The following is a 12,155-nucleotide window of genomic DNA, read 5'->3' on the forward strand; positions in this document are numbered from 1 at the left end:
CACTTCAATATCGGGGACAACCTATGTGGCACTTCAATGGAGAAGACGATGCCACCCGCTGCGGTCGTAAAGGTCCGGACTCCATCGCTGCTCTAGCGAAAATACTGTCCGATTTATATAAAGGAGAGGAAGAGGAGTTCATCCGCATCTAGCCACGGGATGGATTCTCCATGTACAAAGCCCCGAACTGGGTGAGCTGCTACTTTTTACTCCAGACCTTCCCGCATTCTTTGTCACAAATATTTACCTTGCTATTTCATAGCAGGAACTGCGAAAAGCTATGAGGGAGGTCCACAGGCCGTCTCCAGTACCAGAGGACCCTGACCGGGCCCTCGACCCCGGACTCGAAGAAGATCCGGACACATTTGTGGAGCTCATCGACAGGACGTTCTATCAGTTAAGCTGCGATGGTGTCTTGGTGGCCATTATAGCCAATTATCCCGGACTGCTCCCTGCATCGCATGTAAGTAAAACCGGAGTCCCAACTTCCGAGAAGGATCTCGTTTTTTGCACTTCACCTACTGCACACATTTGGTGTCTTATAGGGAAGGCCCTCAGGACGCCATGCCGAACCCGCAGTGACTCACCAACAAGGGGCACCGAAACCGGGTAGGCTTAAAAGGAAGGCGGTCAGGACCGAGACGCCGTCGCAGAGGTATGAAAAAGGACCCTGCTCCGTGGTTGTCTTCTTTAAAATATAATAACGTCCATGGTTCCTGGCAGGAAAAATGCTCGCCGGACTATATCCGGAGATCCTGCCAGCCACGCCTCCACTAGCCGGGCTTCAGAGCCGGACCCGGAGGCAGACGGTAACGCGAGGACGACGCTGGATGTTCCTCCTACAGAGGATGCAGATAGGCTGTCCGCTACGATTTCTGAAGTGGAGAGTGCCATGAATCACTGGCGTCGCTGGGCCGTACTCCGCGACGCATGTTTCTCTCAAGAGGTGTTCGATGCCTTCAACTCAGGAGACGCGTACATTCGAGCTGCTCAAAATGGTCTTTCCAGAGCCACGGACCAGTATGTAAAGGATATACGGGTAAGAAAATCTGATAATTATGTATATCAAGAGCCCCTGAGACTTGAAACAGTTGACACAACTAATTTAAGGATCATTATTTGTGTAGGTTCTTACGGAGAAGAATACCCAGTTCTCTCAAGAGCTGGACGAGTGCAAAGCCCAGCTACCGGCCGCAATTGCCGCAACGAAGGAGTCCGAGAAGGCCCCATGTGGTAACACTTGTTTCTATCAAAAAGAATGATAGGTAGGGGTTAGTATGCGGCATGTATGCAAATCTAACAATAGATTCTGCAGATGATCCCGAAATGAATCCGGAGGTCGTGTGAGGGGATGAGCAACATGCTCAACGATAGTTAAAGGCTGGCGAGTGCGTGCTTAAGCAAGTTAGGCGGGAGAAAAACGATCTCCCAGATGCCAATATCCGGCTGAGTGTTGAACTGAAAGATGTTCGGGCCCAGCTTGTTGACTCCGTAAAGGAGAATAAGAGGCTTCGACGCCGCATTTTTAGTAAGTGCTTAAACGAACTTTTATAGAGTTTGGCGAAGAAACCGGCTAACAGAGTTATATCTGTAGGTATGCTGACGGGTCGTCCCGCAGAAGAGATGCCCGGGTCTGCAGGTGATCTTCTGCCCGAGCTCTCACAACTGCACGAACAAGTTCGGCATGTGATGCAGGGCATTGCCTGAGCCTTGTGGCCATCCGCCTCCCTGCCAGAAGGCATGGGGGAGCTAGTAGATATGCTCAAGGGAGTGCGGCAGCGCTTCCGGTTATGGAGGATATCTGCCTGCCGACAAGGTGCGAGGGAAGCCTGGGCCATGGTGAAGACTCGATATACCAAGGCTGACCCGAACCATATGGCCGAAGTCGGACCTGTGGGGTCTGATGGGAAGGAAATCCCCGTCAGCTTGGTGTATGACCAGGTGAAATTAGCCGCAAAGTATTCCCAACAGGATTATAGGCTAAACAGCCTGTTGGATGGTATAGAAGAAGAATTTAGTCAGTCTAAGTGACTCTGTACTTCCATTGACATATATTGTCCCTAGCTGGATTGTAAATCATTTGTCATGGCAGACCTTTTCGCTTCGACCTCCGGACCCGACAGTCCGGAGTGTATCCGAATACCCGCTCAGTTATATAAGAAGCGGGGTATGCGTGGAAACCAGGCGTAGGGGTCATAAGTGCTTGAACAGACATGTACCCAACTAGCTATGTTATATTACATGGACAGTAAGAAACATCTTCCAGGGAGAATAGTTCTGTTAAGGGTTCCTTTCCCTGGGTACGCATGCATTAATGTGCATGACAGAACTGCGAAAAGGGACGCGGGATATAAACATCTGGGGGCATGTATTACAATAAGTAAAAGTCATCTTTTGTTCACCGACCGAATATTCCCTTAAGAATGCTAGCTTTCGGCTTCACCCAGTCTAAGGTACAGATCCGACTGACCCGGCAGTAACAATCGCAGAGGTGCTCCCCTTATGCCCTAGCCGAATTAACGGGAATGTAGGGCATAAACACAAGAGCCAAGCAACCCAGCTTGGCCAAAACTTAAGTCATATCGATGCATATAATGGCGAAAAAGGTACATGTGGAAAAGTAACACATGTGCGGGGGGCATAGAGCCCGGAACATAGTTATATTAAGCTTCTATATAAGAAGCCCCCAGGTAAAATGAACACGCCTAGCGCGTCAAGATTGTGTAGTCAAGACACATTTTAACCTTTTAAGGCCGTGAAAAAAAAGGAGAAAAGAAAGAAAGAAAAGACAGATAACGGATATATATAAAAAATTGACGAAGGTAAGGAGACGAATAGAGAGTCTGGCACTAGGCGTAATACCTTCAGAGTCTGGCCGCGTTCCATGGGTTTTGCTCGAGTCGATTGTCCGATGCATCCCGCAGACGGTACGCTCCACCGGTCAGAACTTTGTCAATAATGAAGGGACCTTCCCATTTGGGCCCGAGTTTGTTCTTTTTCTTCTCTGGTAGGCGTAGAACTAGTTCGCCAACAATAAAAGTTTTGGCCCGTACTTCTCTGCTTTGATACCGTCGAGCCTGTTGCTGATAGAATGCAAAGCGGGCTTTTGCCACGTCACGCTCCTCCTCCAGGGCGTCCAAACTGTCTTGCCGATCAAGCTCGGCTTCTTTCTCTTCGTACATGCGCACTCGAGGTGAGTCATGAATTATGTCACAGGGCAGCACCGCCTCTGCGCCGTATACCATCACTACAAGAAATATGTCAACTTGTGACCCTCACTATTGGCCGCTAAAAGGTCATAGTTTTTCATTTGCAACCTTTTTGTGACCAAAAACTGAAGGTCAAAAGCTGGCGGTCGTAAACTGAAATTAGTGACCTTCATTGTGATATGTAAAAGGTCGTTGGTTCCACTACCAAATTTTTGGTCACTAGCAACCTCCTCAGGCCACGTAGGCATCCAGCATGGCAAGCTGATGTGGCACAAGAATCAGCCCGGTCCGATTCGGCGTTTTACATGGGCCGAGCCCAACAATTCGACCTTTTTAATATTTATTTTTCCTGGTAATTTTTGCTAGCTACATGGGCTTTGGGCCATTGATTCGGCCTTTTTATTTTCTGGGCCATGGCCTTTTAGTCTACTGATTTTTTATTTTCAACCATTATATATTCAAGCTGGTCCCACTAGTCAGATGGGTCCAACTTGTCAATTTCATCTCTCAAATTGCTCCCACATGTTAGAAATGTACAAATTTGACAGATTATTTTCATAAGTGGCCCCACTGGACAGGTTTCCATTTCACAAGTTTTCAAATCACATACATAATCAATAGTTCAAATAGAACAAAGAACACATAAAATTCATCAAATATACCACTAAATAAATCGATTACAATCTTTACAACACAGATATGCTACAATGAGTTGGACTTCACGGCTTCACACTTGCTTCACACTTCACAACTTCACACTTGAGCTTCTGTAAAGGAGGAACCACCACAATTTTAAGTCTACAATACAACAATTGATACTAATCAAGGATAAAAACAAAAACAAGTAATAGGTTCAAATGTGAAGGCAGCATGAAACTAGTGATACAACAACATGCAAAAAACACTACAATGTAATACTGTTGTAAGTTCATATCAGCGCAAAATCAGCACTATTATATAGAGAAAATGATATGCCCCCCTTTTAATAAAACTATAGTGTATGCTAGTGACAGAACAAGGGATTGTAGTGTATGCTAGTGACAAAACATGGGATAAGACTAATATGATGTGCCAAATTGCCAGCAATAGTGCTTACATGCAGCATCTTCATATTTCAAAACGACCAATAGACTAGTTAGCTGGCAAAACACTAAACAAGGCATAGACAGAAATGAAGGTAACATGCATCAAATCAAAAAATAGTAAGCACCGAACCTACATCATATCTACAGTAACATCACCAATCAGGTTGCATGTGTATGCTAGAAATCAAGAATCGAAAGGACTTCAACTTGTTTCGAATATCTTGCCTCTGTTGCTCCCAATTCAGTAAAGAAATGGTCGAGCAGTGAGCGCTTCGCCTCATGGACTTGGCAGTGCACAATAGATTTCGGGATGGAGCATAAATAGAATACCTGGAAAAGAACAATAAAGAGCTATACAGTTAAGTAAGCATCCTTGGCTATACAAATAAGTGGAGAGAACAATAAAGAGCTATACAGTCTAGAATTTTAGTTGAGAAATAGTAACTTGATGTAAAGTCGCTTGAAAACAGAAAACACCTTACAAGCTTGTGAAGCTTACCATGATTTCAAAAGCATGGGTTATCTAATCTTTTATGCCATCCTCCCAAAATTTGGTTGGATGATTCTGCAACTGTAGTTGTACCCAGCTGCTCAAAATATAAACATATAGATGAGTGCTTCTCACATGTCACCAGAGGTAAATAGCAATACACATAAATGAATGAACAGGGGCATATTCTACAGCAAGATGAACCAACAGAGATATATCTTGTAGCCTACAGCAATCAAGTTAGAAATCACATCCATTTTCTAATTAACCAGCACCTAAATATATACATGCACTACTTCAGGAAATTTATGAATAGGAGATGTATTAATAGCAGATTACGAACTAATGTACTTGTACTTGATCTAGTTGAATAAATGCAGATTAAGTTCCTGGTACAACCAGCTCCAACTTATGCTACTAGCTATTGACAGAAAAACACACACAGAGAGAGGGGGAGGTGATCCGGCGACAGTATGGCTACATCAGGCGACCCCGAGGGAAGATCTGGCACCCCGTGGATTGGTCAACCCCAGGATCTCACGCGCGCCTCCGTTGCCGAGGCCGTCCATCTCGCCCGCGAGCTTGATGGTCCAGGCCCCCACAACGACCAAGTCGTGATCCATGCGGAGCTCCACCTCCTGCACGGCTGATCCATGCTCCAGTGGAGGCTCGGGCCCCACCCTCGAATCCGGCGGCGCCTATAGAAAGATAGTGTAAGCTCTGCTAACAAGAAAAGAAACTTAGGAAAGTCAAACTGGTACAAATCAACATCAGAAGAGAGTTTACATTATACCTAGCATAGCAAATGAGGATCGCCAAAGCTGAATAAGTTTTTTTAGGAACGATGGACAGTGGGGGAAAGCCCCCTGGTGACTTTAAATTAGCAAGATTGTAGAGTGAAAGCTGAATAAGTTAAGTGGCTCGAATGGTCGGCATCCCTCAGATCTCATAGCTACTGGACATCACGGATGAACTACAGCAAACTAGTTATAGCCACAGGCCACATGTACAAAGAATATACTAAAATGGCTTGAAGCTAAAACTAATCGACCATTCATCTTCGGTACAATTTTTATTTTGCAATACAAAGATTATTATGCAACATCTAAAATTGGCCACGGCCTTAAAGGTTATTATGCAGCATCTAAAATTAGCCAACTCTACAAAACAATGGAGGAAGCATAGGTCTGAACCCAAACAAATTTACATCAACTAATACACTATATTCCTCCCATAAATAAAACAATAATATTCCAGTAGAGAGTTAAATCAGTTCATCATGAACTAGCTTCCAACAACATAATATAGGTGAACCCACTAAACTGATGCAAACTTTATGGAAAGTTCCCAGAATTCTGAAGTTGCAACATTTCAAACAGAACTCAAACTGAAACAACTCTTCTGCATTTGATTAGTTTCCGTGTTCTATCAAAGCACATAATTTCCAGGTTCAGTGATTAGTTTACATAGCTGATCAGATGATAAATGGAGCTGGTTACTAAAGTATGTGTGTGAACAGATCTAGTTGATAGTACCTCGGCATCTTAATTAATGAGTTAACTATTCCCTGAAGTATATAGCACAAAAAAACATCAAAACTATTGGCATACAGATGCTTTTGACCTAAACTCAACCAATGATTCTGGCCCAAAAGATTCTACACAGTGAGAGTATAATTTTTGGAGAAATATATATGAACTCCAACTGCATCGGCTTGGACAAGCTGCTGCTACAGCTGCTGCTCAAGGAGAGGTTGCCGAAGGCCGTGAAGATATCCGTGCACGCCATCATGGAGGTCTTGAGCACGGCGCTGCGCGGGTTCTTCACCCTGCCAATCAGCAACCGCCTTCACCCTGCCAATCAGCACCGCCTTCTCCCTGCCAATCAGCACCCGCGGACGGATGAACGATTCTCGGGTCAGATCCCCAACGGAATTCGCCAAAACAGAAGCCAAGAGCAGCAACGACAGAGGGGATCGAAGAACTTACATGATGGGGACGAGGAGGGCGGGGTGGTGGATAGCGAGGCGGCGCGCGTCGTTGAGGGCCTCACAGACCATGACCCAGTCCCTGGAGTCGAGCCCGTGGACAACGCGCGGGGCAACCGTGGCGGATCTGGTCGCGCCATGGCGGCCGCCTGATCTGCCTGACCCTCTTCTCTTCCTCTTCTGGTGAGGGCAGGGGAGGGGAGGGGACTGGAGAGGGTACGGGAGTGGCGGCTGTCGAGGAGATACCGGAGGCCATGGCCACCGGCCGGATGTGAGGGGATCGGCAGTGTGTGGCGGCGGCGGTGATGTGGGAGGGGATTCGTCTCTGAACTGAATCGAATAGGGGTTGGGTTGGGTCGAGGAGCAAGGGAGGGAGGTCGCCAATGGTGATGGGGTTAGGGGAGGTCGCCGGTGGGGGTGGGGTTGGGTGTCGGCGGCGGGATTGGAGATGAATCGGGGGTGGGGAGGGCGCGGATCCGGAAGCAATGTGGTGGATCTGGCTGCCGCCTCCGCCTGACCTGCTGCTGCTCGACCGGGGAGAGAAGGTGAGGAGGGGGTTTCACGGCGGCGGTGTGGGGGGAGGGCGTAGGCCGGCGGCAGCGGCGGCGATGTGGGTGGGAATCGGGACAGGAAGAACGCGTGGTGGCGGCTGCGCGAGGGGAGGGGAGAGGTGGATCGCTAGGGTTAGCTGTGCGAGAGAGAGAGGGGTTTGCTGTGTGAGAGAGAGCGGAGGGGTGGATGGACGGATGGATGGATGGATGGACAGATGTTTGCCATGTCATTGATCCATGCCACAGCTGGTTCCACCAATCAGAAATAAGCATTTTTGTTTTTTCTCTTATAGTTTGTACCCTCTTATTCAGGCAAACATTTAACCTCTTATAGTTAGTTCAAATAAACCAATATTTTGTACATGTGTGTATTTAGGGATGACAAACAATGTTGATTTGGGAGGTTTTCATTTTCTTTGCTCAAAAGAACCATTTTCCATTTTCCGAGTGACCAAAATGTGTATTTTTGTGAAGGAACTACCATACATTTGCTGCAAAATGGCACTAAATCATTTTTCTAAAATATTAGTCCATATTTAATGTATAATTGACCAAACGGTTGGGTGCCAAAAGCTATTATCCACCTCTGGTGAAAAATACAAATTTTCGCAGATTCAGTAGGAAGCGGGTCAAACTTGAACTGTAGCTACCTCATGGTTTGCTCTTTATTTTTTCCAAAAATCATTTCTAGGTAAAGAAGTATCTATTTAATCACAGAAACACCAAAAAAATTCCAAGATTCAACCACTAGCTAGGAACGGTCATGCCCGCCGTTTTGACGGCATTTTGAAACGGGCATAAAAAATTAAAAAAAACAAAAAATTGGAAAACCCTCGCATTGTGTCATTATATGTGATCAAGTTACCAGGAAAAATACTAAACTTGTAATACAACAATTCTTTTAAAAAAGTGTTCTTAGAAATGAGCTATCATGTGTGAAGATTCATGGCTTTCAAGTCAAATGATCAATCTTATGGCTACATTCATGGAATAGTTTGTTCAAATGATCTCATATTGTGCACAAGGGTGCATCTTGGAATGGCAAACAATGTTGCCTAAGGGAGTTTTCATTTTCTTTGCACAGAAAATTCATTTTCCATTTTTCGAGTTCCCGAAATGAGGTTTTTTTTGAAGGAACTACCAAATAAATGTTGTAAAAATGGACCAAATCAATTTTATAAAATACTAGGCCATGTTTAATGCACAATTGACACAATGGTTGGGTGTCAAAAGCCTTGATCCACCTCTGGTGAAAAAAGACAAATTTCCGCCGATTCAGCAGGAAGCGGGTCAAATTTGAACTGTAGCTGCCTCATAGTTTGCTTTTTATTTTTTCCAAAAATCATTTCTAGGTACATAACTATCTATTTAATCAGAGAAACATCAAAAGGTTTCCAAGATACAACAACTAGCTAGGTATGGTCAAGCCCGCCGTTTTGACCGCATTTTGAAACGGGCATAAAAAATTCAAAAAAATCAAAAAATGGAAAACCTTCGCATTGTGTCATCATATGTGACCAAGTTTCCAGGAAAAATAATAAACTTGTAATACGGCAATTATTTTAAAAAAAGTGTTCTTAGAAATGAGCTATCATGCGTGAAGATTCATGGCTTTCAAGCCAAATGATCAATCTTATGGCCACATTCATGGCATAGTTTGTTCAAATGATCTCATATTGTGCACAAGGGTGCATCTTGGAATTCCAAACAATGTAGCCTAAGAGAGTTTTCATTTTCTTTGCACGGAAAATTCGTTTTCCATTTTTCGAGTGCCCGAAATGAGGTTTTTTGTGAAGGAACTACCAAATAGTTGTTGAAAAATGGACCAAATCAATTTTATAAAATACTATGCCATGTTTAATGCACAATTTACAAAATGGTTGGGTGTAAAAAGTTTTTATCCACCTCTAGTGAAAAAGAAAAATTTCCTCCAATTTAGTAGGAAGTGGGTCAAACTTGAACTGCAGCTGCCTTATAGTTTGCATTTTATTTTTTCCAAAAATCATTTCCAGGTACATAAGTATCTACTTAAGCATAAATACATGGTTTGGTGGTGATACGTTGAGGTTTGGACGGTGGCCCAGGGCCCCAACTCCAAAGCGCGTAGACTCGCATGCCCGCCGCGTGGTCACCGCATGACCGTGGCGTTGCCATGCGTTCTGGGAAGCCTAGGCATGTCTATTAGCTTTGGCACTCCCCAGGTAGATGCTTGGAACAAAATAACAACAGAAGAATCTCACCAGGAGATTGAACAATGCTCAAACATGAATTAGCACCCAAGTGTTTGATTAGTGGTACGGGAAATGCACATGGCCAATGGACCTGAGTTTTGACCGAGGATGATCATCTACTAAGGACACTATCTTGGAAAATTTGCAGCTCAAATGGAGGATCCTAGGTGTCACTTGCTTTGCAACGTACCACACTGGACAGAAATTTGAATGTTGAAGCCACACTCACATGTATTGTTAGATGGGGCTCAAATTTTGTGGAGAGCAATGATTTGGGAATATAGAAGATGTGGCAAAAATTCAGCTCATTAGGATATGCCTAGCTAGTACTTCCTTCACAACAGTTCGAGTTGAACAAAAACTTTGGAAATTTGCCGAGGAAGATTTACCAGGCAAATGGAGTTGAATATTTTCATGAGGCAATGATTTGGATAGTAAAGAATACCCAATATTTTGGGGAATTTTGGGAATGACAGAAATATAGGTTGCTTCACAACCTAGGGCAAAAATTGACACATGGACATGACACATAGGCAAAACTGATGAGGTGGCGCCTAGTCATAGCAATAAGTACCAATGCATCCACGTTCACAACCTCATGACCATTTATATTGGTCGTAATCAGGTAGAAATAAGGTCATTGGCGCCTCTTGTCTGCTTTGTGACCATTTGGTGTAAGCAATTTCAGGGTTTGAGCCCTTCCAAGCGAAATGGCCGTGGATTTACGACCAATTCAGCTGGGGTCACTAAGAGAAGGTCACAAGTTGACATATTTCTTGTAGTGTAAAAAGAACGGTGTGTATCCGGTAGTGCAATTCGGCGTGGTCCACAACCCCCATAGTATGGAGTCGAGCTCCTCTACCCAGTGCGTATCTGATTTCTTTAAGGATCGTACTAATCTGGGTTTAATGCCGCTCATGATAAGACCATTTGCCCGTTCGACCTGACCGTTTGTTTGGGGGTGATAGACAGAGGCATAATCGAGCTTAATGCCCATGTTGCCGCACCAAGTTCTTACTTCGTCGGCTGTAAAGTTCGAGACGTTATCGGTGATGATGCTGTGGGGGACGCCGTAATGGTGTACAACCTAGGATATGAAGTCTATCACTGGTCCGGATTCGGCCGTTTTAATTGGTTTGGCTTCTATCCATTTGGTAAATTTATCCACCATGACCAATAGGTACTTTTTCTTATGGCTTCCTCCTTTAAGGGGTCCGACCATATCCAGCCCCCAGACCACGAAGGGCCAAGTAATGGGGATTGTTTGGAGAGCGGTAGGTGGCATAGGGCTTTGGTTTGCAAAAAGCTGGCAACCGACGCAACGTTGGACGAGGTCCTGTGCGTCTGCTCGGGCCGTCGGCCAGTAAAAGACTGTACGGAAGGCCTTGCTTACAAGGGCCCGTGCTGCGGCCTGATGGTCGCCAAGTCCAGCATGAATTTCTGCCAATAGTTGCCGTCCTTCCTCTTCGGGGATGCACCTTTGAAGTACTCCGGTAGCGCTTTTCTTATAAAGCTCTCCCTCGTGGACCTTGTAGGCTTTGGACCGCCACAGAATGCAACGTGCCTCGTTTGGGTCTTCGGGGAGTTCTTGCCTAGTTAGGTAAGCCAAGAAGGGTTCTGTCCACGGGGCGATGACAGTCATAATCACGTGGGCCAAAGGTGTTATTTCGGTGGTAGAGCCTCCGATTACGTCAGAGTGTTCGGGATCTGGCGTTGTGGACGGGTCCGGACTATTGTTACCGGTCTCTCCTTCCCATACCACGGATGGCTTAAACAACCTTTCCAACAAGATATTAGGTGGGACAGGGTCGCGCTTAGCACCGATGCGGGCGAGGATATCCGTTGCTTGGTTGTTTTCCCGGACCATATGGTGGAATTCGAGCCCCTCGAACCGAGCTGACATCTTGAGGACGGCGTTGCGGTAAGCCGCCATTTTCGGATCCTTGGCGTCGAAGTCTCCATTTATTTGAGATATTGCGAGGTTCCAATCCCCACGCACCTCCAGGCGTTGAATGCCCATGGAGACTGCCATCCGAAGACCGTGTAACAGGGCCTCATATTCTGCCGCGTTGTTGGAGTCTGTGTATAGTATTTGGAGTATGTATTGGACTGTATCTCCGGTGGGGGATGTCAGGATGATGCCAGCCCCCAGACCAGCCAGCATTTTAGAGCCGTCAAAGTGCATGTTCCAATTGGAGTACGCGCCGTACTCTTTAGGGAGTTCGGCTTCTGTCGAGTCGGCGACGAAATCAGCCAGTACCTGAGACTTAATGGCTCGCCGTGGTTTGTATATTATGTCGAACGGGAGGAGCTCAATAGCCCATTTAGCAATCCGGCCCGTGGCATCGCGGTTGTTTATTATGTCGTTGAGTGGTACTTCAGAGGCCACCGTAATTGAACACTCTTGAAAGTAGTGTCGTAGTTTTCGGGAGGCCATGAAGACCGCGTATGCTATCTTTTGATAATGTGGGTACCGTGATTTGCATGGGGTGAGGACAGTGGATACATAGTATACCCGCTTTTGAAGCGGGAACTTATGTCCGTCCGTCTCCGTTCGACGACGAGCACTGCGCTTACAACTTGGTGTGTTGCCGCTATGTAT

The 12,155-nt window shown here is 45.6% G+C and overlaps 1 long non-coding RNA gene across 3 annotated transcripts; it reads right to left on the reverse strand.

Moving 5' to 3' along the window:
* Positions 1-3,761: 3,761 nt before the first annotated feature.
* LOC123181177 (uncharacterized) lies at positions 3,762-7,505 on the reverse strand. 3 transcript variants are annotated; one of them, XR_006491537.1, is made up of 4 exons: positions 6,773-7,505; positions 4,794-6,661; positions 4,429-4,624; positions 3,762-3,976 (listed from the first exon to the last, which is right to left on the reverse strand). It is a non-coding gene; the product is annotated as an uncharacterized lncRNA (long non-coding RNA). The 3 variants fall into 3 exon arrangements; XR_006491538.1 differs by having other exon boundaries at positions 3,762-4,007; XR_006491536.1 differs by having other exon boundaries at positions 3,762-4,624; positions 6,773-7,504.
* Positions 7,506-12,155: the final 4,650 nt, after the last annotated feature.

The sequence above is a fragment of the Triticum aestivum genome, chromosome 1D (assembly GCF_018294505.1).
Source record: "Triticum aestivum cultivar Chinese Spring chromosome 1D, IWGSC CS RefSeq v2.1, whole genome shotgun sequence".
In the NCBI taxonomy this organism is placed as follows: Eukaryota; Viridiplantae; Streptophyta; class Magnoliopsida; order Poales; family Poaceae; genus Triticum; species Triticum aestivum.